The following is a 25,433-nucleotide window of genomic DNA, read 5'->3' on the forward strand; positions in this document are numbered from 1 at the left end:
ATATATTTACCAGGTAAATACCTAGTAATTAGTTTGTAGTTTCTGTGCATTTACATACTTGTTACCTGTGGTAATTACTAATTAACCACTATAACTTACCATATATTTTCCAGGTAAATACCTAGTAATTAGGGGACTGTAAAAGTAAGGGTTACCGACATGGTATTGTTCCAATGCTACTTAGACACATTAGCAACCTTGAGAAAGGCTAGCAATAGCATAACCACTGATTCATAATTCCAGTAGCTATAGCATACCTTTAGCATTCCTACTACAATGCTGACTTATTATTACAGACTCCCAAAACCTTTATATACTGTATGTAGTTTGACATGTCACCATAATGTTTTGTGACCATGTACATGCATGTGCATGTAAAATACATATTTGACAAAGGGATAAGTGAGACAATGAACCTGCGGCTTTCATCAGAATGAGCAATAACAGGAAATATTCATTTTTAAACGCTGAAAAAAGTGAACAAACAAAATCCGAAATATAGCCAAAGGTGACAAAAACTTGTTAAAAAGAAGTGACAAAAAAAATTGGTAAGTGTGAGAAAAACACTTGTTTAAATCTACAAAAACGTTGAGAAAGAAAAAAAAACATAAAAATGTCGAAAATTCGGCCCAGAAAACATAAAGTTGCAGGTTAATGAGAAGACAACACAAGGGTTAACATAGAACTTAATGCTAAAAGGGGGATCGAAAGACAACGGGCGACTACTTGAGTCAACTTTGGTCAGGTTTTGAACAGATAGAGCCATCTATGGGATTGTACATTATTTTAAGACCAACCCTTAATTGTCCCTCAGGCATGCAATATCTCTATTTCATTGCTAATGCTTTGGCTGGTGACACTTGAAATGCAAAGCTGCATCTGTAACTTAGTCAATGTAAATGAAGGATTTTCCATCTGTGCAAAACATTAATCCCTACTATATGAACACCAGCCCACCATGTTGATGACATAATATGACGTCAAGTCAGCAAGTCAGGCAACAAAATCTTTACCGACTTTCCGAGTTATCGTTTCAACTTCTGCAGGCGTTCAAGTGCATGTTCCAACTTAACCTGTCCGACACCACATGAACGCGGCATAAGGTCACTGCCGTAATGTTACGTTTCCATTATTTAATAATGTCATTTGAGGGTATTAAACTTCTTAAAAGTCTGATATTTGATTGGCTGTTTTACTTGTTGACCTCAAAAGGATGCAATAACCACTGGTGGAGGATGTATTCTGATCTAAGTTAAAGTATGTGGTTACAGGTAGATGTGTTGTCTGTGTTGTTGCCGTGGTGATTCCCACAGTCTTCAGGCTCCTCATTGCTGCTTAACTGGGTCACCTGCTCCCAGCTGCACACCCGCATCCCATCCACTAATCAATGCTGCACCCACACTGACTGTTTGCATGTAAACTGAGACAAATGGAAGTTTAGGAAGTCGAGGAAAAGACAAGAGAGGAAGTGATTTGTTTCTGCCATGTTCAGGAATCTAATTGGCTAACGTGGGCTTCAGCTTCTCGTTACACTGCCATTTACAGGTGGGCATGCTCTTGATGGCATTGACTGCATATATACACAGGTACGTTGAACCAAACACTTTTCCAAAAACTGATGTTATTTCTGAAAAGAGGTTGAAATGTCCTTTTATGAAAATAGCCAGATTGACGAAATGTAACCTCAGCTACATTGGTAGCAGCATTGCGCAGTCACTTGAATCGTGAATTTCAGTTTATTTCCCCGTGTGAGCCATCTGATTTGCTTCTATCCATCATTTTCTGTGCCATAGAATCTCTGCTTGTCAAAGCATTGAAATAAACAATAAATTGGCAAAAAGTGAATAATTGTAAATGTAATCTTAGGACCCTGACCCTCAATTGCACACAATCTGGCTCACACACAGCACAGTGGTGGTCTGTATCCTGGCAAAGAGTGGAGCAACTGAGCAAAAATACTGAAACTGAACTGCAGTTTGTCCTTTCGTCAATTGTTTTTATGGATTTGGAAATAATGCTCTGTGACACCTTCTGTGGTTTGAAAATGCTTTTATGGTTGGTAGAAAAGGTTCGGCAGTGAAACAAAAAAGAAGACTACAGTACAATCACACACAATTTGTTTTCATCCAAACATTCAAATGATGATTAAACTGATTTTTTATCTTAACATTTGAGGAGACTCTCTCAAACATTTATTGAGTAAAAAGCATTGATTAATAATTATAATATTTTAGTTCTTAAATCTCATTTCATCAATAATTCCTAAAATTTCCCCACTAAAGCCATTTTACATTAAAAAAGGAACTATTAATATTTCTGTGAATGACCTTTAACCCTCTAGCTTCCTTCCTAAACTAAACCCATTTTAAAATGTCACATCCTGCCTCTATCTGTGAGGCAAAAATATCAAAGCTTGAAATTTCCAAGGATTTGTGTAAATTGAAATCAAACAAGAATTTAAATCATTAAAGACATTGATTGCATGGTTTGTAGACTCTGCCCACTCAGTTTGAAGCTGCTGTGATTGGTGGAGGCGTAGTAGAAATGGAGTGGGGCGGGGTCAGACGGCTCTGTAGACCAATCATCTCAGGGCGTGATGTCGACACGAGCAACTCCCCTCAACTGAAAAAACACAACAGGGCAAGTGTATTTGTCTCTGAGATGTAGTGGAGAAGAAGCACAACGTAGAAGGAAATGGAAAATACTCAAAGTATAAGTCAACAGAACTGTGTCCATGTGCAGCAGTGGTGCTCTAGGGTGGGCGGGCATGGCACCCGCATCCCCTGAGATATTATTGGGCCCCCCAATCCATTGGGTTAGAGTGCTATCTATCTGACAGATTAAATTTCCATTGGATCAGAGCACTGTCACTTTTCTGCCTGTTCTGCCAATCGCTGTCTCTCCATTTGGTAAATAGATTTATACATTAAACACAAATTGAATGGCAACTGTGTACTTTGTTGAGATTTAGAAGACATAATGAACTCACTGGAGCACTTGTTGCTGTGAGAAATACATTTTACATTGCACTTAATTTCTGTTCTGTTTCCTATTGTCTGAAAACTGTACAGCAAGGTTTTTGTTGTTGAAGTGTGAGGCAAGTTTATTGTTGATGTATTGCACTTTATTTTTATACGGTTCTATGAAAAAATTCTTCCCAGCCCATGTTACTATCCAAATTTTTACGAAAATAAAAATGTGTTGAAAATGAGAAATGACTGTGGTCGGATACGTAACAATGGGCAATATCCGCGGACAGTATCTGAACGTGAACACAGAGTATGTTATACACTACTTGAGTAATTGTAGTTCCATTCCACTGCTGGTAATGTGAGAGAGGAAGGCATGGAGGTTACCTCGCAGAGGTTGTTGCAATGCATCACCGCTACAAGGCTGCGATTTCCGGCCAGCCGAGGGACGAACAACTCCTTCCAGGAGATGGAAGCCTGAGGCTGAATGACTCTGAAACACACACAGGTGTACGGGTATAAATACACACGAGCCACAAAAACACTCACCATTACTACAGCCTGTATATCAATATGGACAACATGTCTCTACTTCTTCCCATTGCACAAAAGCTGAGGCAAAATATTCCGGATAGCGAAAATAAAAAGGGTTTGATTTTTCACAGTTACAGGTTTTATGTGAATTCAGTCTATTTTGTTATTTCTTTTAAATATAGTCTATGAAAAAGGAAACAGAATAATTCTGTTAAACTTAAATACTTGTGTCTCTTATAGGAGATTTTGCCATGTGAGAGGCTTTTATGTGTCAATATAAACATTTCATATCTCTTTATTTGTCCATAATGTACTCACATTTGACCTTTTTAAAGTTTAGGAAGACTTTAACATGGGGGAAAATTTTTTATGAAAACATTTGGTTTACCAATTGGGTCGCCAAAAAGATCATACACTGTTTATAAAGATGGATGACGCGTCACTTCTTCTCACTGTACAAATGGGAAGCCAAAATATCAAGGTGCAGCCATATATACAGTATATATATATATATATACAGTGGTGTGAAAAAGTGTTTGCCCTCTTCCTCATTTCCTGTTCCTTTGCATGTTTGTCACACTTAAGTGTTTCGGAACATCAAACCAATTCAAACAATAGTCAAGGACAACACAAGTAAGCACAAAATGCTATTTGTAAATTAAGGTGTTTATTATTAAAGGTGAAAAAAATCCAAACCATCATGGCCCTGTGTGAAAAAGTGATTGCCCCCTAAACCTAATAACTGGTTGGGCCACCCTTAGCAGCAACAACTGCAACCAAGCGTTTGCGATAACGTGCAATGAGGCTTTTACAGCGTCCTGGAGGAATTTTGGCCGAGTCATCTTTGCAGAATTGTCCTAATTCAGTTACATTGGAGGGTTTTTGAGCATGAACGACCTTTTTAAGGTCATACCATAACATCTCAATAGGATTCAGGTCAGAACTTTGGCTAGGCCACTCCAAAGTCTTCATTTTGTTTTTCTTCAGCCATTCGGTGGTGGACTTGCTGGTGTCTTTAGGATCATTGTCCTGCTGCAGAACCCAAGTTCGTTTCAGCTTGAGTACACAAAAAGATGGTCGGACATTCTCCTTCAGGATCTCTTGGTAGACAGCAGAATTCATAGTTCCTTTTATCACGGCAAGTCTTCCAGGTCCTGAAGCAGCAAAACAGCCCCAGACCATCACACTACCACCACCATATTTTACTGTTGGTATAATGTTCTTTAATATGAAATGTAGTGTTCCTTCTCCGCCAGATATACTTGGACACACACCTTCCAAAGAGTTCCACTTTTGTCTCATCGGTCCACAAAATGTCCCAAAAGTCTTGGGGATCATCAAGATGTGTTGTGGAGAAATTGAGACGAGCTTTGATGTTCTTTTTGCTCAGCAGTGGTTTTCTCCTTGGAACTCTGCCATGCAGGCCATTTTTGCCCAGTCTTTTCCTGATGGTGGAGGCATGAACGCTGACCTTAACTGAGGCAAGTGAGGCCTGCAGGTCTTTGGACGTTGTTGTGGGGTCTTTTGTGACCTCTTGGATGAGTCGTCGCTGCGCTCTTGGGGTAATTTTGGGCGGCCGGCCACTCCTGGAAAGGTTCACCACTGTTTCATGTCTTCGCCATTTGTGGATAATGGCTCTCACTGTGGTTTGCTGGGTTCCCAAAGCTTTGGAAATGGCTTTATAACCCTTTCCAGACTGATAGATCTCAATTACTTTCTTTCTCAATTGTTCCTGAATTTCTTTGGGTCTCGGCATGATGTGTAGCTTTTAAGGATCTTCTGGTGGACCTTACTTTGTCAAGCAGCTACTATTTAAGTGATGCCTTGATTGTGAACAGGTGTGGCAATAATCAGGCCTGGGTGTGGCTAGAGAATTTGAACTCAGGTGTAGACAAATACAGTTATAGTATGTTCTAACAAGGGGGGCAATCACTTTTTCACACAGGGCCATGATGGTTTGGATTTCTTTTCACCTTTAATAATAAACACCTTCATTTACAAATTGCTTTTTGTGTTTACTTGTGTTGTCCTTGACTATTGTTTAAATTGGTTTGATGTTCCGAAACACTTAAGTGTGACAAACATGCAAAGGAACAGGAAATGATGAAGGGGGCAAACACTTTTTCACACCACTGTATATATATGTATGTATGTATGTATGTATGTATGTATGTATATATATATATATATATATATATATATATATATATATATATATATATATATATATATATATATATATATATATATATATATATATATATATATATATATATATATATATATACACATATAGACAGCATTGGCCACTGCTGTTCATTAGAGCAATACAAAGATGCGGAAACAATTTTGCGCCAGATATGCCGTGCCTCTAAAACATGTTTCAGGAGGTCTATCCACAATTAAAATCATAATTTCTCACTACATTTTCAACCAAGTTTTAAGAATATTGCTTTGCTACAAAAAATGCTACAGAGACAATCTTTGGGGAAAAAAATTATTTGACGTTTACTTTGATTTTTTGTGGGGGTTTTTTGGCCTTTGTTCAAACTAGACAACATTCTCAAATTAAGAAGCTGGAATCTGGAGAATATTTCTCTCAAACCAATTAATCAATAATCCAAATAGTTGAAGGTTAATTAAATAGTTGACAACTAATCAATTAACTTTTGCAACTCTAGAACAAAGTATTTGACGTGCACATTGATTTTGTAGTTTTGTAGGCCCATTTCCCATCCACTAACATAGAGGAGTTGGGACTTATCCCTTATAGATCAGGTGTGTGTGTGACATATGACAACAACTGGGATTTATCTGGGACAGCAGAGCCGGTGGTGACACTGTCACAGGGTGCAGAGGAAGAAGACAGGGATGTTTTTGGTTTCGCCTCAGCTCGCTTGGAACCTCGACTGAGGTAGTACTAAAAAAAGTACCTGGTAGCAGGTCCCAGGGACTTTTTTTCTTAATGGAAAACCAAAATAGATGAGTAGAGGCGAGTCAAGTAGATACCACGCAGTGGAAAACCGCCAAAAGACTCAAAAGATGCTGTGTCAGGCTCCCTATTCTGCAACTACTAATGGTGTAGAAACTATATCCTAACCGGGCATCCTAAAACGCTTAAAGTGAAAAAGCTTAATGTGGTTTATTGTACCTAAACAGCCGTCACTGATCACCAAACTTCACTCTCATATTGATCCCCATAAACACTGAAAACTGTCAAAAAATATAACCCAAAGCCCAATCATTATGGACCTTCTGGCATATAAGGGAAAAACACAACATGGTTTAATGTACCTAAACATGAACAATGATCACCAAATTTCTCATGGCCATATTTTGTCATGAACACTTAAGCCTGTCAAAAAAGTAAACCGAGATCCACCGATTATAGAAGTTATCTCACGTTGTTTTCTTCTTCATTGGGACCTATGGCGAGGGGAAGGCTTAACATGGTTTAATGTACCTAAAGAATGATCAATGACTACCAAATTTCTTTCTCATATTGCTCCTCATAACCACTAACAACTGTCAAAAAATAGACCCCAATCCCACAATTATGGTCGTTATTTTGACTCAAGCGTTTCTGCTTCACATTTTCAGCAGTGTGGTTGACTGTCCACCAACCTCAAGTGCTTTATAAGCCCTTATGTTAAAAGCCTTAAAGTAGTTTAATGTAGCCGATCTAAACAACATTCACTGATCACCAAATTTGGACAGTTTTCAGTGGTTATTAGGAGCAATATGAGAAATTTGGTGATCATTGTTTAGGTAAATTAAACCATGTTAGGTTTTTTCCTTACCATAGGCTCTAATGAAGCAGAATTGCTTAATAGCAGATAAGGCCCATAATAATTGGACTTTGGGTTCGATTTCTTTGACAGTTTTAGTGGTTGTGACGACCAATATGACAGAAAGATTTGGTAATCATCAACTGTTGTTTAGGTACATTAAACCACGTTAAGCCTGTCCCAACATGGCCTGCACAGCGAAGTCCAAAAACCAACGATGAAAAAACTAAGCCTATCTAAATATGATCAACTCTGCCATGAGACCATGAATATCAGATCATCCAAAATGTCTTTGTGGATGTTAAGCAGTGCCATGTGTAAAAGTCTGCTCTGAGTGATAGTTCTATAGTATCACTAACAAACCTTGTGGTGCCAGCAGTAGACACTGGTAAACAGAGGCCCAACTGGATCAGCTGTTCCACCTCAGTGAAGAAGCCTCTCGTTTGTAGAGGTAGAGCTGATACAAAGCCAGCAAGTTCTTTGACTGAGTGGAATGCTTGTTGTTTTAAAATTAAAAAATATGTCCCTTTCTTCATCCCAAACATCCCAAACATGGCATGCAATGCCATGGAACAGAAAGAACAACCATAGATATTTAGAAGCTCTCATGTTATAAGTTCTCAGTTTTAAAGCAGCACTCCCACTTTCTGTGCCCGTGTGTGTGTGTGTGTGTGTGCGTGTGTGCGTGTGTGCGTGTGTGCGTGTGTGTGTACCTGTAGAAACGTGTTTTCTCGCTCATCAATCCAGCTCCTTCCATGGAGAGTCTACAGGCCTTCAGGGCGAAGTTGAAGGGGTTGGTGAAGGTAACATTAACAAACATCTGCTGCTTCACCTTGGGCATGCCACTCAGCTGGAAACACAGAAGAAGATGTAGTGGAATAGAAGAGCAACAACAACACAAGTCAAGAACATCAAGTGTAAAAACTAATGCCAGTGTCCCTATGGTTTTAACTGCTCCTGCACTATTGTAACCGAGGGTTTATTACATCGCCCAGACAAGAACAACACAGACAATTAGAGGTGGAAAGTGAGAAATACATTCAGTAGAAGTATTTATGTTCTGTTGTTTCTTATCTAAGATGTGTCTTTGTAACAAGGTGCTGTAGAGCCCAGGATCCCTGGCTCTTATCAAGCATGTGTCTGTGTAACAAGGTGCTTTAGAGCCCAGGAGCCCTGGCTCTTATCAAACATGTGTCTGTGTAACAAGGTGCTGTAGAGCCCAGGAACCCTGGCTCTTATCTAACATGTGTCTGTGTAACAAGGTGCTTTAGAGCCCAGGAGCCCTGGCTCTTATCTAACATGTGTCTGTGTACGATTGTATTTTTATAAAGGAAGAGGCTCAATATAAAACAACAAACTTGCGTTCAACAAAGATTTTCAACAAGTGTATTTTTTGAGGTAATTAAGACATTTAACCAATATTTAAGATGTGTGAAACACTATTTGACTGAAATGGTTGTCGGACATAATCTCAGAAATCTTTTTTTTTTTAAAGACTAAAATGTTTTGACTAAAGCTTGACTACGGTACCTTGAGTTCTCTCTAAAACTAGCCTGAAATGACAAGACATTTAGCCGACTAAAACTTGACTAACAAAAAAACATATGTCAGTGACTAAATATGACTAAAACTAACAAAGACATTAGGCACAAGACTAAGACTAAATTAAAAATAGGTGACAAAATTAACACTGTGTTAATTGTTTGGTAAGTATTTATGTTTTGGTAAGTATTTGTGCATTGGTATTAAGGTTTTCATGATTAATGGAAAATGGCAAATTAGCAAACCAACATGTTTAGTGGCAGTACTAATTTTTGTCTAGCACTAGCAACCCGTAAGACAACGACACTGGCTAAATTGTCTGACATGTGTTATGTTGTGTTACATTTCTATACTGTATATGTTTATTTTTATGCTGTATAGAGAGATGTCCTCGTCCAGTTTTAAAGTTTTAATTTTTAACGATGAACTAATTATTACTCTTACTTGAGTAATTGCTCAGATAGGTAATTTCACTTGTACTTGAGCAATATTTCATCAAAGTATTGTTACTTTTACTTGAGTGCAATATAATAGTACTTTTCCCACATCTGCAGTTAACGGCCACTCATTACAGCATTGTACCACTTCTAGTTTTCCCCGTCACAATAAAAGCTCTATGTCTTGACTTCCTCTTAACAACTAACAGAGGTAACACAACAAAATACCGTGAAACACGCTTCAGGAAGAAAAGTGGCCGATTTTCAACCCTGACACGAGTATTTGTGCATTTTTATTAAAGTTTTCATGAATAACCAATTGCCAATTAGTAAACCCACATGTTTTGTTGCAGTACTAATTTTTGTCTAGCACGAGCAACCAGCAAAACAACGTAAGGAGTGCACTGGCTTAATACTGTATATGTTAAGGCATTTGTATATATTTTTCTTTAATTAAAAAAAGATCCCCATGCCAAGTTTTAGTTTTTTTTATGGAACTAAGTAACTTTTACTTAAAGTACATTTTAAATGTACCACTTGTTACTTTTACTTGAGTAATGTTTCTGATAGGTAATTTCACTTGGACTGGAGTAAATTTCATGAAAGTATTGTTACTTTTGCTTGAGTACCATATTTTATTATTTTCTCAAACTCTACAGTGAAGAGACACTTATAACAGCATTTTATCACTTCTGGTTTTCCCGTCACAAGAAAAGCTCTTTGTCTAAACGACCGACAGAGTTAACACAACAAAATACCGTAAACCAAGCTAAATCTTTAAGAGGGAAAGTGACTGATTTTCCACCCTGACACAAGTCTTACCGTCACGGTGAGCGTCGGGATCTGCAGCATGAGCACCTTGATGGCAGTCATTGTTACGTCCTCAGCCTGTCCAGTCACAACAAAGCGCAGGCAAGGCTGAGTGCCCAACAATGGTACATACTCAACAGCTCTGATCTTCACCATCTCACTCTTCACTGCAAACACACAAACACACACAGAGATTGTGGCAGATGTTATCTCTAATAACCGCAAATACTACTTCCTTTCATTGCTCACTCTGATTGGCTGGCACGGTGATGGTGAAGTAAAGATTTTTCAAGTGTTTGGCTTTGACTCCGGTGTAGAAGACGACAGACCCGGTCAGGTTGGCTTTGATGGTTTTGGGGACATTACTCTGGTTGTGGAAATCCATCTGTACACTGATGTCCTGACCCAGTTTGACCTGGAGATAAGGGAGGAGAGGGCAAGTACATTGTTTTTGTACATAAAGGGTAACATTGAATTTCTTTTCAACCGGAGGACTGTTTCACAAAAAACGAATTTATAAATTCAGGATAACGAAATAAAGCAAGGCTTGATCTAGTCTAATCTGTGTATCTTGGCTTGGTGCGTTTCACGAAGGTCAAGCCAGGCTGATCAGGAGTAACTAGGTTGAGCCAGGCTAAAGTAAGTCTGAGAGATGTACATTCACAGCTTTCCTTAACAGACGTTTAGGTCAATCACAGATTCATTGATGCTAAATGGAGAATATGCATTGTTCATACTTCATACAGAGTGAGCAGCAGCTTCTTTTGGACACATTGTTTGTAAAAGAGAAGAAAAAAAACCCAAGGCAGATGATTGTGGACTGACTAAATGCGTAAGCAGCCTAAATATATACACAGTACATTTACTGACCTCTGCCCTGAAACTATCATATTCGTACCATTTAAGGACTAGACTACCAATCATTTGCACAAATTAACAGTTGGACTCTTTACCTTCAAAGTCAGCAGAAGATAATGTTACTCAGGGAATATACCATGAAGATCAATTTTCTACAACGCTAGAATATGATGCATAAATCCATAATTTCTCTCTCTCTCATGGGCTAAAACATAAATTTCTACAATAAAGTGTACAATTGTTTGTGTTTGCAAATGACTCATTTATAGTTTTTAGTTTGGAGCAGTAGCTCGTAATTATATGTTTTTATTCTACGCTTTTTCTCACGTTTTTTTTTCCTTCTTAGTTTCCCACATGCTTAGCTCCCTTGTATATATGGACATAGAAAAGAAAGACGCTGAAGAACTTGAACACCAAAATCTAGAAACCGTAAAGATAATTAAGTGATAAACTTCATGATCACTTTAAACATGAATGTAACAGATTGACATGCATCACTTATTTCCCCCCAACAAATTATAAGGTCAAAAACCATTGGGGGTGTCCTCCTCTGTTGACTTTTACTGTTGTCTCATGAATGGATGGTTGTCTACACTATATAGGTACTGGCTCATTAAACTTAGACTGTAATTTGGGAGGATTGTACAATTAGGATATGTTCTTAAAATGTACAACCCTCCCAAATTGTAGTCAAAATAATTTAAGTTATATTTGTCCACTATGGAAACACACATCTACAGGACTTTATATACTGCCCTTAGTAACAGACTTCATTTAAAACACAATCGCGACTTTATCAGACTTTTCTAATTATCTGAACAACTGCCATAATATATTCATCAAACTTCTAACGACCATTCAACATTCTAACGATATGTTTTCAAACAGCAATATAACAGTAACAATGTCACATAAATGATGATAAAAAAAAAATGGTCACAACTTTAAATAATAAAAGTATTTAACTGAACATCAATATGTACCTGTTGTTTTTTAATGCAGGCTGACGAAGTTAAAAAAAAAGTTTAAAAATTAGATAAAACCACTTCTGAGTGAACAGGATTGATAAATCCTGGCTGTTAGTCTGGTCTACAGAATAAATCCCCATGTCAACGTAGGTGCCTCCGCTTTTGTGAAACCGAGACAAGTCTAAATTGAGCCAGGATAACTGGGAAATCACGGCTTAATCCCTTGTCTTGGTTTTGTGAAATAGCCCTCTGGACCCTATTTGTGTCTAAGAGACTGATGGGAAGAACAATTCGTCCAGTATTAAGCAAGATTCAAAACAGAGTGCAATGGAACGTTAATGGTCAATTGTGCACCATCGATTTCTGTCCACAAACGTGTTGATTCTGCAACTGACATAATGGGATTATTATATTAATAATATATTATAATATACATTTCATCAGTTATGGCAACAACAGAGAGCCACTATTTGGCAGAAGGGTACTTTGCAGTCCTATCAGAACCAATCTTTACTTTCAATGTTTGGTTCCATAACTTAACACAGGGAAGGAGGAGGGTTTTCCAGTTCCGGCAGTGGCCATGGTGTCTGGAAAAGTGCAGCTGCTGACTACCACTAAGCTATCATTACCTTTTGACTTTAGCTGCATGCTACCAGCTGGATACCCTACGCTATGTCAGTTTATTCTAGACATGCGAAGTAGACGGAGATGGAGAGTGAAACAATGACAAGGAATCGTTGACCCTTTTTTGATAGTGTTAACCAAAAACAAAAAGTTATTTTCAATCAATTTTCAAATTGAAATCAAGACACCCACAATGTTCAGTACTGAAAGACAGACATGTAGACTGGTGTGTTACCTGACTGGCGGTAATAATGACAGACAGGGTGGCCTCAGGCAGCTCAGATTGATTCCTCTGCATGCCAAATGCAGCCACCCGGGACGAAGTCCTGTTAATCTCTGTACTACCTGCAGACAGACATCACTTCACCACCAACTCCAACGTCTCCCAACTCCCTCTAGTCTTAAATCAAGTTAATTAAATACACAGTCTCTACAAACACAGCTGCTGCACAGATTTAATATACTTGTACTTTACCCACACACAGAAAAATATTGTATTAATATTGGAGAAAACATGTTAAAAGTTGCCATTCCTGCGGTTACTTGGAACCACCCGCCTTGCTAACAAGGCAAAAAACAAAGACTGAAGTTGAAAGAGGCGGTGACTTTAAAGGGCTGCAGATACAACTAGAGGACAACGAGAGTACACATGCTATTCAGCAGAGGCGACTGCTGAGGGAGTTGACGTGCATGGAAATTGACGGCATGTTTGCCGTTTTTCTGTTGGACTGCTAAGATTTTAGGGGCGAGTTTTTTGTTTTTTTGGAAAGATCTCGTGGATATATCTGTGTGTAGGCATGGGGAGGGGAGATGCTACTTTCATATCTTGCTAGCTTTTCAACCTTACTAACCTTGCAATTAACCCCTGTGTTGTCTTCCTGCCATCCTGAAAAGTTTTGTTTTTCTGAGTCAAAATTAAAAATTAAAAACATTTTATCAAGGTTATGGTCGTCTTTTTCGACTCGTTTGTGAATTTCCCCCAATGATTTTGTGACTTTTTCAACATTTGTTGACTTTTTCTGAGCCTTTTGAAATTTTCATGGGTTTTGCCCCAAACAAATTTATCTTTTGTTTTTTTTACACTTGTCACTTTATTTGACATTTGTTCTTATTTTAGTCACTTTTATTGACATTTTTCTCTCTGTTTACATTGTTTTCTAAGGTTCTTTTACCAATTGTTTTCCTCCAAATGCTATAAAATTGACCCAAAAAAAACAAATTCAATGAAAGTAGTAAACTGATTATTTAATGAATTTGTTGGGAACCATCAACACTACTTTTGGGGAAAATTAGTTTGAAAGAAAACCAAATTTCTGATATAGAGACTTTTTGGAAAGCGGTCAAATTTGACCAACAATCAGACAACAGGAACTAGAACAAACTTTTATTTTGTGTTCATTTTGGCGTCCCCTGAGGTAACAAATGGTAGTGTTTCCATGTCCATCACAGATTACGGTCCAGACCTGCTCATTTATGAAAAGCGCAATGAGAAAACTGTTTTTGTGATTTGCCGGTATATAAATAAAACTGAATTGAAGGTCATAAAAAACTTGATTCTCACTTGCATTTAAACCAATAAGATAAGTCTTGTCGTATTGTTTTTTTTGCATTTTGAAATGAGTGTGCGCGTGTGTGTGTATTACCTCTTGGGTACTTGTAGGTCTGTGTGATGTTGTTTGGATTGTTGCTGCCCAATGATTTGGTGTAAACAGCCTTTCCGATGAAATTTCTTTCCACCCAGTACGGCGTCAGTGTTCCATACTCATCACGCATGGAGAAGATAATGTCACTGTTCACCTGGAGGAAACGCCGTCATAATAACAATTTAGACAAAATAGACAAATAGAAGAAAGGCATCATGAAACTGAAGTCAGAACGCCATGTGTTTCCACACGTTTATGTGTTTCCTGTGAGAACACTAAGCTAGGGAGGGACTTGTCTCTGATATTTGATTGCTGTTTAAAGTAACAAATTGCACTGCGTGGGCGTTTCGCTCCGCCCTCCCCCGCCAGAGTGACAGCAGCTTACATGGAACCACAGGAAGGAAGCCTATTATCTGTTGTAAACCTAACCCTATCTATCCATTTTCCAAAATACACTTTATTCCAAGTCAACAGACACTAAAGAAAAAGTATTGAAAATCCGTTTTGTGACGTCTCTTCACTTTTACAACAAACTCAACTCTAGTTTTGGTTGAAAGAAACACATAGTTTACCGTTTGCATGTAAAAAATGTTGGCTCTATAATTGCTAAAAGTATAGTTTAGTGTTAGCGATTTCATAGCTGTTTCTAGTTAAACAAAAAAAGAGGTTCTAAAAGGTAAGGATCCTTTCCATATTGTTTTCAGACACAGAAGAATATCTTTCAGTGTCCAAAACAGCCCTTTAGGGTCACATTGTTTCAGGATGACTCACCAAACATTTAAAACTTTTCACAGGAAGAGAACACACCATGATTATCATGTGATTTTTTTTTACAAATATAAAACAGCAATAGATACATAAACATTCATCATAGAGACAAAGGCTTAAAAAACGCATTTTCCACTTCTTGAGGCTTTAAAGAAACAAAGAAAGAAACCAACCTCAGAGAAGATGAACCCTCCGTCATACGGGTGATAGATCAAACCTCTCTTGATGCCGATAATTGAAGCTGGACCGCAGCGATAATATCCTGTAAAACAAACATAATTTTTAGCATCCAGCTATCTGTTGATTCATCCGTCTTTCTCTGTCTGCGTCTATCTGTCCTACCATCACTGGTCTCCTGGGGCGTGGAGTCCACCGCCTGCCATCCTCCAAGGCCAACCGGCAGGTCGTTGCGCTTAATGAACACCTCGTTCCAGCAGTGGTAGTTCCTACAGAGACGTGCTGTCAGTACAGCTTTTTGGACATGTGTTTAGTAAGCCAAACCACAGATTACACATATTCTAATACCTTAATGTTATATTTGATTACCCTCCCATTTGTCATTGTCACAGACCTTACACAGTAAAGAAACTGCAGTATTTGAACCATCTAAGGCAGGGCTCTCCAACCTGTCTTCCTCTAACAGCTACTTCAAAAAACAAAAGTGGCCAAGATGACACTCGCATCACATTGCCTACATTTAGTTACATGACACACATAAGCTGAATGAAGCTACTGCTTGAGGAAATTGCAATACCCAAAGCTTATGATAAATCTTAACTTCACATCCAGGTTCGTGACTATTTTCCACTTATTTTAGCCCACATATTTAACTACATCAGTCAAAATATTCCCATCAGGGTCCAAGAAAAAATAATACGTCTACAGCCCACAAAGTCAGCTCGCTCACTTTTAATATTGTGGTCATTTTGTGTTTGAGTTTGTCAACTTATTGGCAAAACTACTGGAAACCTGCTTGTGAGCTACTGGTAGTTCTCTCCAGTGGTGGAAAGAACATTTACTCAAGTAGTGTAATCAAATACAAATTTAAGGTTTTTACCGAGTTAGAACTGGTTTATGTGGCTCAGGAAAAAAAATTAGGTTCCCCTGCTGGAGCTACCGCCCTTGCGACCCAACCCTGGATAAGTGGAACACAATAGATGGATGGATTTCCATGTTTTGCTACTTGTAAGGTGCCACCACTGTAATGGTGACTTGTAAACATCTAGTTAAGTTTGCATCACTTTGTAGGTATTTTGCGTCTCCCTGTAGTCATTTTTGTCTCGTACTGGTACGTTTCCTTCTTTGTGTCTCTTTGCATCTTGTTGTAGAAATTATGTGTCTCTGTGGTGGAACGTACCAAAGTACTTTAGTATTTAATTAAGTACAATTTTGAGTAATATTGCATTGGAGCATATGAAATCCAGTTTCTGGTCCGGCAATCTCCTAGCAACAGACTTGACTGACCACACGGAGTCCCTTGTGTTCTCTGTGTCCGGCGAGCCATCAGGCAGGAAAATGAGGTCGGTCGTCAGGTTGCCATTGCTGTCGTGAGCTGAATTGAAGTTGGTGATGGTTCTCGCTGGGATGCCGAGGGCACGTAGGACTGCAGAGACATGAAATATTCAAATTATCAAATATTTCATGCTATCAAAAAAATATAAAACGGTTAATGGTGTGTCACTTTTTCACACATTCATGCCTCCGCTTTAATAAAATATAGTATAAAATACTGAGTCAATTAAATTACATTATATTCATATGGCAGCAAATCACAACAACTGTTATCTTGCTGCGCTTTTCATAAAAGAGCAGGTCTAGACTGTACTCTGGTATGTTATTCACAGAAACCCAACAGTTCCCACCAAGAGCAAGCACTAGGCCACAGAGGCAAGGAAAAACTTCCTTTAAGAGGCATAACTCTTGAGCAGAACCATGGCTCAGGGTGGGGGGGCATCTGGCTTGACCAGTTGGGGGTGCGTGAGAGCGAGAGCGAGAGCGAGAGGGGGGGAAGACGACGAGTTGTAGCAGAGGGTGTTGAGCAGGAACATGGAGGCAGCAGATGACTCCAACCACAGATCCAGGCTCCATTGCTGTAGAGCCATAAACACCTTTAGGAAGCATTAGGAGGAGAGGGGAGAAAGCACAAGACCTCGGGGAAAGGAAGAAGTCGAGTTAGTAACACGCATTAATGAGATGAGGTTGCATTCAGATGGAGAGAAGGAGTAGGAAAGAGTTGCTCAATGCATCATGGGAAGTCCCCTGGGTGTCTAGGCCTAAAGCAGCATAACTAAGGACTCTTCTGAGTCAGCCCTAACCATAAGCTTTATCAAAGAGGAAGGTCTTGAGCCTACTCTTAAATGTGGAGACACTACACTTGAAGTTATCTGAAAGTCTTGACACAACACCTTGACAAGTGTATCCTGGAAACAGTGCATGCTCTTACAGGTGTTGAAGACTCCAGCAAACACCCAGCACTGGGCGAAGAGGACCGGGACTTTGGTTTGAGCGTACTGCAGAAGGATCTGGACGCTGCCCGTCCAAGATGTCGGGGGCCTGCCCAGCGAGTAATCATCACTCCAGTTCCCAACACACACGCCATTATCGTCCTGAGAGTTAATCTGAGGGGAAGAGAAAGGTCAGGGAATCATCTGCCTCATTCTCTGAACAGAAATGTCTGAACCGAGATTTTTAAGAATCAGTCATACAGCTGTTGAGATATTTCACTCTGGACCAGGCTAGCTGAACTAAAACCGCTAAATGTTTTCTCACCATCGCGGATCCCATCCTGACTATTTTGATGATGCTGCCTCGGTCGCCGATCGGCATCTTTGACGCATCCAGGATGTAAATACAAGCGTCCAAAATGCCGCGCTCAAACTGCAGTAAGAAAACACAGATACATTCTGAGATAGGAGGGAAAATGCTCTGGGCTGTTTGTTTTTCTTTAAAGTTCCCATATTGTAAATTAGGATTTCTTCATTAATTATAAAGCAGTCAAGGTCCAAAACACTCATCCACAAAGACATGCACACAGCCTGTATTAGAAACTGTGTCTAGCAATGTATATATTGTGATATACTATATATATATATATATTAAGTAAATGTCTGGAAAGCGGGAGTGGAGAAGCCGTGGAGGTACAGTACTTTGGAAACAGTGCATGCTTCGCGGTTTGGGCGTACTGCAGAAGGATGCACAGGACGCACACTCAACAGGACAGGGATCATTTCATTGGCCAACACTACACCTTTACATTTACACATTCTTTTGGATTTCTATTTTGATATAGTTATACCACAAACAATCCGAGAGTGCGAGGAGAAGGGCCAAAGCTGAGAGCAGGAAATCTTTCCAATCAACAACGTGCTGTTACAACTTTCCCCGGCTGCAATGATGGTGAGGAGACTCAGAGAGAGCAAATGGGGAAACACTGACCAATCAGAGCCAAAGAAAATAATGTTGTTTGTTATAAACAGTAACACAGTTTTTCAAGTGAGCTGCAGACATATGGGGTATACACCTCTAAGCAGCACACACACTCAGGGGCGACAATCAGTTTTAGGCACCACAGTTTCTGGCTTTTCAGGCTTATTGTGGCAATGTGCTCTGTTGATCCAGACTAACCTGTCCATAAACCCAGTCCTTAAAGTTCACATACTCAAATGAACCCTGATACATCACACCATGGTCGTTGAGAACGTACTCATTTCGCTCTGCTTCATTAGGAAGAAACACATCATCATCTGCAAAGAGAGACAGACAGAGAGTTTTCAATATACATTATTATTGAACTCCCTGAATAACTCCTGAACTAAAACTCTCACTAAACTTGTAAAATTAAGAACTCGGGTGTCTATCTCACACAGTTTCTGTTTTCAACAGTGGATGTCTAAGTTGTAATTCCCTGATATTCCGAAGTGGTACGGACCCGAACCTGCTCCCCCACACTCTGTCATTTCTCTTAGACTCCCCTGTGATGTACTGAACCTACTTTGCACAAAGAATTAAGACTTCAAAGACTTTGTTGACTGAAGTATTATTCCAGATATCCACCACGCCAGTAATGCTTTTAGGGAAATATATCGGGGTAAAATATACTGTACATGTCATTTAGTTAATTTAAGTAACAAATTAAGTACAGATACATGAATATTCTACGTAATTACAGTATGATTTTGTTACATTACAACACTGTCTATCTGAAAGGACCACAGCTGCAATTAACAACTTAATCGTTGATTAATCTGTTTATTACCTTGATTCATTGGTTAGTTGTTTGGTCTATAAAATGTTAGAAAATAGTCCTCAGACGTCCTCAAACATCTAGTTTTGTCCATAACTCAAAAATATTCAGTTTCCTCTCACAGAGGAGAGAAGAAGCTGCAATCAGAGATTTTTTCTTAATTTTACATGAAAAATGACTCAAACTGAATAATCAACCAACCAAAAATAAATGGCAATTCATTTAATAGTTGACAACTAAATGATTAACCTTTGCTTTTCTAGAGGAGAGACACATCTGAACACTGACTCTCAGATGACAGGAGAAGAGTTCCTACCTTTACACCAGGCGTTGAACAGCATATACAGGTCAGTGACGGCGTTCCTCTCAGTTCGCTTCATGCCGGTTCCCATCACGATGGCCACATACGTACGAAACCTCCCAACGATGGCGTCGGGCGTCGGTGTGATGCCCAGAGTCACAATTACATCTTGACGCCCCACAATCCGACCCGTCCAAGGGCCTGCAACACGGGAATTAAAGGTTACCGCCACCCGGGAGTCCCTACTGGGCGTGGGGTTTTCACCTGGAAGAGGAGGAGGAGTATTAGTGATGAAAGGAAAGAAAGGGAAACTCTAGAAAGCAATTTAAAAAAGGCCTCAAAACAGCATAGAGAGCATACTGTACAAAAATGTATTCCTTTGATCGAGGAAAGGCCAAACACATCTGTGAACATCTGTCACACAGCAGCTGTGTGTAAAGTTGTTAATATTTCTAACTATAATAACCGTTTCTTCATAATTTTTGTGATGATTTGGACCGCTAAGTCATTACTTATTGGCCACCTTATGAAACTTCTGCGCTCTCTAACTTCTTAGTAAGAAGTATTCCACTCTTTCAAAAGAGGTATATCTCTGTTGAGATCCATTCCACAATGTTGACAGGCAGTTATAATAATAAAAATATGAGCGGGTCAGTGGCAAAAACAGCACTTTCGATGGACGAAATTGACGATGCACATTTGCCCCATAGGGTTATAGAGCAGCACCGGTTCAAGGCTGCCTGTCATAATGTTGTCGAGCAATACTGGACAAATTTCAAAGATTTATTTTTGCTTGCAATGCTGCATACAGTAAGAAATACTTGGAATACATTGACATCACCCTGCATTACTTTTCAGAGCTATATATGTCTATGAATGGTTCATGAGGACAGCCTCATTTAAACAGTCTTTAAAAAATTGAAACGTATATGATTCAGTTACAGGTTTTTCATGTTCTTGATTTGACCACATGTTAATTTACGGGTAAAATTCTGAGGACCTCTCTTCTATCCCACAATTCAAACTCACCAATCAGGAACTCGAGTTGGAAGTCGTCGTTCTGCGCCAGCGGGCGGTTAAAGGTGACTTTCACCTGGAACTCCTGACCGCGGCGGACCACCAGGTTGGGGGTGTTGTAGGCGCCCGTGTGGTGTTGTGGTTTATTTATCTGCTGACACATGTCAACCTTCTTCACCAACAGATTTGCTGAGAGGAAAGGAAGAAAGGGAGAGTACGTCATGTTTGCATGAGTATTGAACACTGATCAGAGAAGTTTTTTATTATCATCATCATCATTGTTCTCCCCTCTTCATAGTTGTCAGATTCATCTACCAGGCCTTATTGAGCTGGCTCAGGGTCGCCTCTGACCAGGTCTTAGTTAAGCTGTAATAGTTTTGGACTGCCGGGGGACTTTCTTTGACACACTAAGCTCCACTCCCCTCTCTCTTTCCCTCTGAGTGCATTCATGTCCCAGAAATGTGTGTTACTAGCTGAGCTCTGGGTAACTTATTCCTTGGTGTCCTCATGTTTTCTCTGCTAGCAGTTTTCCTTGGATTAGGGTGGGACCTAAATCATGGTTGCAGTTGTTGCTGTGGTCCTGCTCCGCACCCTGCTACACCCTGCCATGCCCTGCTACACCCTTCCGTGCTCTGCTGTGCCCTGCTATACCCTTTTGTGCTCTGCTATGCCCTGCTACACCTTTCAGTGCCCTCCTACACTCTGCTTTGTGTACTGGCAGACACCGCCCATCAAGAGCCTAGGTCTGTCCAAGGTTTCTTCCTAAAAGGAGTTTTTACTCGCCGCTGTCACACTAAATGCTTGGTCTATGGGGAATTACTTGAATTGTTGGGTCTTTGTAAATTATAGTGTAGTCTAGACTCACTCTATCTTTAAAGTTCCGTAAGATAATTCTAGTTATGCTTGGATACAATAAATAAATTAAATTGAATTGAACCAGACAGATACAACAATCATATATTTAAATGGATCTTACTGGCTGCAGGTGCAGGTGTAGGTGCAGGCGCAGGTGCAGGTGCAGGTGCAGGTGCAGGTACAGGTGAGGGTGCAGGTGCAGGTACAGGTACAGGTGAGGGTGCAGGGGCAGGTACAGGTACAGGTGCAGGTGCAGGCGCAGGCGCAGGTGAAGGCACAGGTACAGGTGCAGGTGCAGGGACAGGTACAGGTGCAGGTGCAGGTGCAGGCGCAGGTGTAGGTGCAGGTGCAGGTGCAGGTACAGGGACAGGTACAGGTGCAGGTGCAGGTGCAGGCGCAAGTGTAGGTGCAGGTGCAGGTGCAGGTACAGGTACAGGTATAGGTACAGGTGCCGGCGCAGGGGCAGGCGCACGTGCAGGTGTATGTGCCGGTGCCGGTGCTCTGGGTGTGAGAACGTCAGGAAAAGCCTCAAACTCTGGAAAATCATCTTCTAACCCCACAAGGTTGGAGGTTGACACCTAAAGATTAACAAAATTAAATTAGAAATGATGAAAGAAAAAGAGGAAAGATTTTATGTAAATACATTTTATTTCTGTAGTCCATCAACGTGGAGTAAATTTTAGATGTAGAGTGGCAAAGACAACTGATTAATTGAGTAGTTGTCAACAATTAAATTAATCCCCACCTAGTATGATAATGGATAGTTGGTTTGAATTATTTGTTTTTAACATAAACTTTCTCTGATTCTTGGTTCTTAAATGTGAATATGATCTAGTTTCTTCTCTCCTCTTTGAAAGTTAACTGAATATGTTTGTATTTTGGACAAAACGAGACATTTGAAGGCGTCCTCTTTGGCTTTAGGAACAATTTTTCGTTTTTCAACCATTTTATAGACCTAATCGATTAACACTCAAGTTGTCCTCGGGTCAAACTTTGTTTTCAAAGTTTCTATTTCCCAAAAATGGGTTTGTTCAACCACATTGCCAAAAACAATTCAAGAATAATGCTTTCAAAACGTTGACTCTGAAAATCCATCTTAAATATTAGAGTAAATAATTCCAATAAAAATATCAGCTTTTGAACTTTTTGCAAGTAGAGTGCCTTGGACCTTTCTCTTTTTGAATGTGTAATGTGTATGTTGTCAGTGGTGCATTACCTTCTCCGGGTATCGCCCCTTGAATTGGTTTAACTTCATCTTTGATGGAAACATGATGGCTGGAGGTTTCACTGAAGTCACTGCACAGACAGAGAAACATATTTAATGCAGAAAACATTAATGGAAAATGAATGAATCGGTTAATAATCAATTTAAATGTGTGAAGATTGCAACCGGTTGACATAAAAACTGACTCTCACAATAAAATTTCAAATGGTCTAGTGCGTAACTTTGTATTTCACTTGTTTGACTTTTCTCTATTTATTTAGTTCTCTTGATGCGTGGCGATCTGATATCGCCCTGCAGCTCGTTCTGGAAACCGGCACGTTTAAATCTCCTGCTTCAGTTTATAATTTTGCGGGAACCAATCACAAACTGGCTAATCTACCTGGCACGATATTGGTTGGTTTAACACGATGACGATAGAGAAGCAGCCAGGCAGCTTCTTATTTACACTCATAGCGACCACAGAACGCCACCCAAGCACAGCAACCCATTGTTGGCGCTGTCGCTTCTACATCGCCCGGATCATTGGTCTGATTGGTTGAAGGACTATCCAATTGCGTACAGAGTCCAGTATCTTGTGAAGAGAAAATACAGAGAAGACTTTCCAGACCAATGCTCAGTCTCAGATCCTTTGAGCTTGGCTTGATCTGGTGATAGCCCCACTATGCCAAAAGTGTCTTGGAGCCAAAACAACTCTTTTCTTTGCACAATTTGTATAAATAAAGGACTGTTTCTGTCATTTGTCTGCAGCTCTTAAAGAAAATCCTGAGTAACAATGGAACTTAAAACCATGAATCCTATCCAATTCATCATGTCATCATAAAGCCCCACGGAGACACTGTCACTCTGCACGGGGAATACAAATGGTCACATGTGGAAAAAATATTCCACATGTTGAATTAAATTATGTAAAAGCAGAAGATGTTATTATAATAACATCTGCAGCCCTTATAACTTATGTAAAATATATACATTTCAGATAGATCTTCTTCTACATTCTGTTTAAAAGACGTGAGATAAAAAACACTCAAGAAGCCGTTCTACATTACGAGTACTTTTACTTTTGATAATTTAAGTACATGTAGCTGATAATACCTTTTACAATGGACATGTAGATCCACAGTCTATATTTGTAATTTGTTTGATATGTTCATGTTTTAAAAAATATACAGGAGAAATCTGTCAAATTAAATGTAAAATCCCATGAAATCTGTTTTTGAAGTACTTTATGATAAGTGTGTATAAAGAAATGCATAGAGTTTAAAAATGAACATGTTAATCTTTGCATCTACAGATAGAAATTGCACAAACAACAAGTATGATAGAAGAGGTGTCACCCCTATCTTGTGTGTCTCACCGCTCAGATGAAGGAGAGAAGTGGGTCTGTTGAGTCTCTGATGATCAGATCAGATGACGATGAGATTGACTTAAGCATCAGTTTATATACACACATTACTTCCCCTTTTTACACACACACACAAACACACACACCTATACTATGATACTTTTATTCATTTCTTTACATGGTACATCATTAAATACTACTCAAACAACAAAATATGGTATTATTCACTAATAATAAATCACTTTGATGTTACTTTAGTATTTTGTACAAATGGTTTATGAGAATAGCCTGTGTATTAGTACTTTTACTGCAGTAAAAGATCTGAATATTTCCTCCACCTCTGACAAAAACCCACACATCATCAGAACAGGGAAGAGTGTGTGTGTGTGTGTGTGTGTGTGTGTGTGTGTGTGTGTGTGTGTGTGTGTGTGTGTGTGTGTGTGTGTGTGTGTGTGTGTGTGACCTTGACCTAAACAGACACTCTGACCTGCTACTCATCAGCAGTGACATTAAAGGGTAACTATGGTATTTTGTCAACTTGGCCTCTACTACTATGTTTTTGTGTCTAAGGGACTTAAAGGAACAACAATCTTTGAAACTGGTCCAGTATTAAGCAGGAACGCTGTAACTACACACAGGCCTGAACTACACACACATGCTCAGGTCCTATACATGAACTAATGGAGAGATGTCAGAGTACGTGGGCTGTCAGTGCTGGACCAGCGCCCTGAGCGATTGGGGGGGGGGTTCAGGGCCTTGCTCGAGAGCACCTTGGCAGCGGCCAAAAGCTGAATAGGCATCTCTTCACCTACCAGTCCATATACTTTTGAACCAGTGACCCTCCGGTTCCCAACCCAACTCCCTACGGACTGAGCAATTGCCACCCCCCTTTTCACCCTATTTCCTCATGTGTTTGTTTGTGTCTGACTGGAACCACAATCTTTGGCATTGGTCCAGTATTAGATTGGACTGCTGCAGCAGCCAAACCAGCTAAATTGGGCAAATTGCAACCTTCACACAACACTTTTTAGTGGACGGAGGGCTACATTGCAGCCCGGTTCATGGCTGCCGGTTCCAGCGTTCTCGCCAATGAGCAATGACTGATGTCACAGACTGTTATTCACATTAGTCACTTAGACGATAGTCGTTGCTTAGTTGTTGTAAGTGACGTTCTACATAAAACAATAGGACCTTATGCAGTACTAATCTAATCTGAAATAGGCACACATATGGCCACACTGATGGACATTAAAATACTCTAAAGTGTAATTATTAGGGGTAAAAACTGAATATAATATTCCATATTGATAAAACTCTTTGAAAGATGCCATTCTGCATAATGAGAACTTTTGACATTTTAAGCACGTTTTGTTGATAATACCTCTGTAGTTTTACTGCAGTAACATTTCAGGAGTATTTTTAGATTGCGGTATATCTTTTTTCTTCAGTAAAGGAGCTGAAAATCCTAAATAAGCTAAGAGTGATAATGAGGTCTGGCCTCTTAACTCT

At 39.5% G+C, this 25,433-nt stretch overlaps 1 protein-coding gene and 2 pseudogenes across 2 annotated transcripts in view; 1 reads left to right on the plus strand and 2 right to left on the minus strand.

Moving 5' to 3' along the window:
* LOC117939487 (gastrula zinc finger protein XlCGF57.1-like) overlaps window positions 1–25,433 on the minus strand; it is a 235,686-nt gene that overhangs the window by 132,216 nt on the left and 78,037 nt on the right. The window lies entirely within an intron of this gene.
* Window positions 1–25,433, plus strand: part of LOC117939500 — a 185,133-nt pseudogene that overhangs the window by 103,603 nt on the left and 56,097 nt on the right.
* Window positions 2,179–24,014, minus strand: LOC117939546 (annotated as a pseudogene).

Source organism: Etheostoma cragini, chromosome 24 (genome assembly GCF_013103735.1).
Source record: "Etheostoma cragini isolate CJK2018 chromosome 24, CSU_Ecrag_1.0, whole genome shotgun sequence".
In the NCBI taxonomy this organism is placed as follows: domain Eukaryota; kingdom Metazoa; phylum Chordata; class Actinopteri; order Perciformes; family Percidae; genus Etheostoma; species Etheostoma cragini.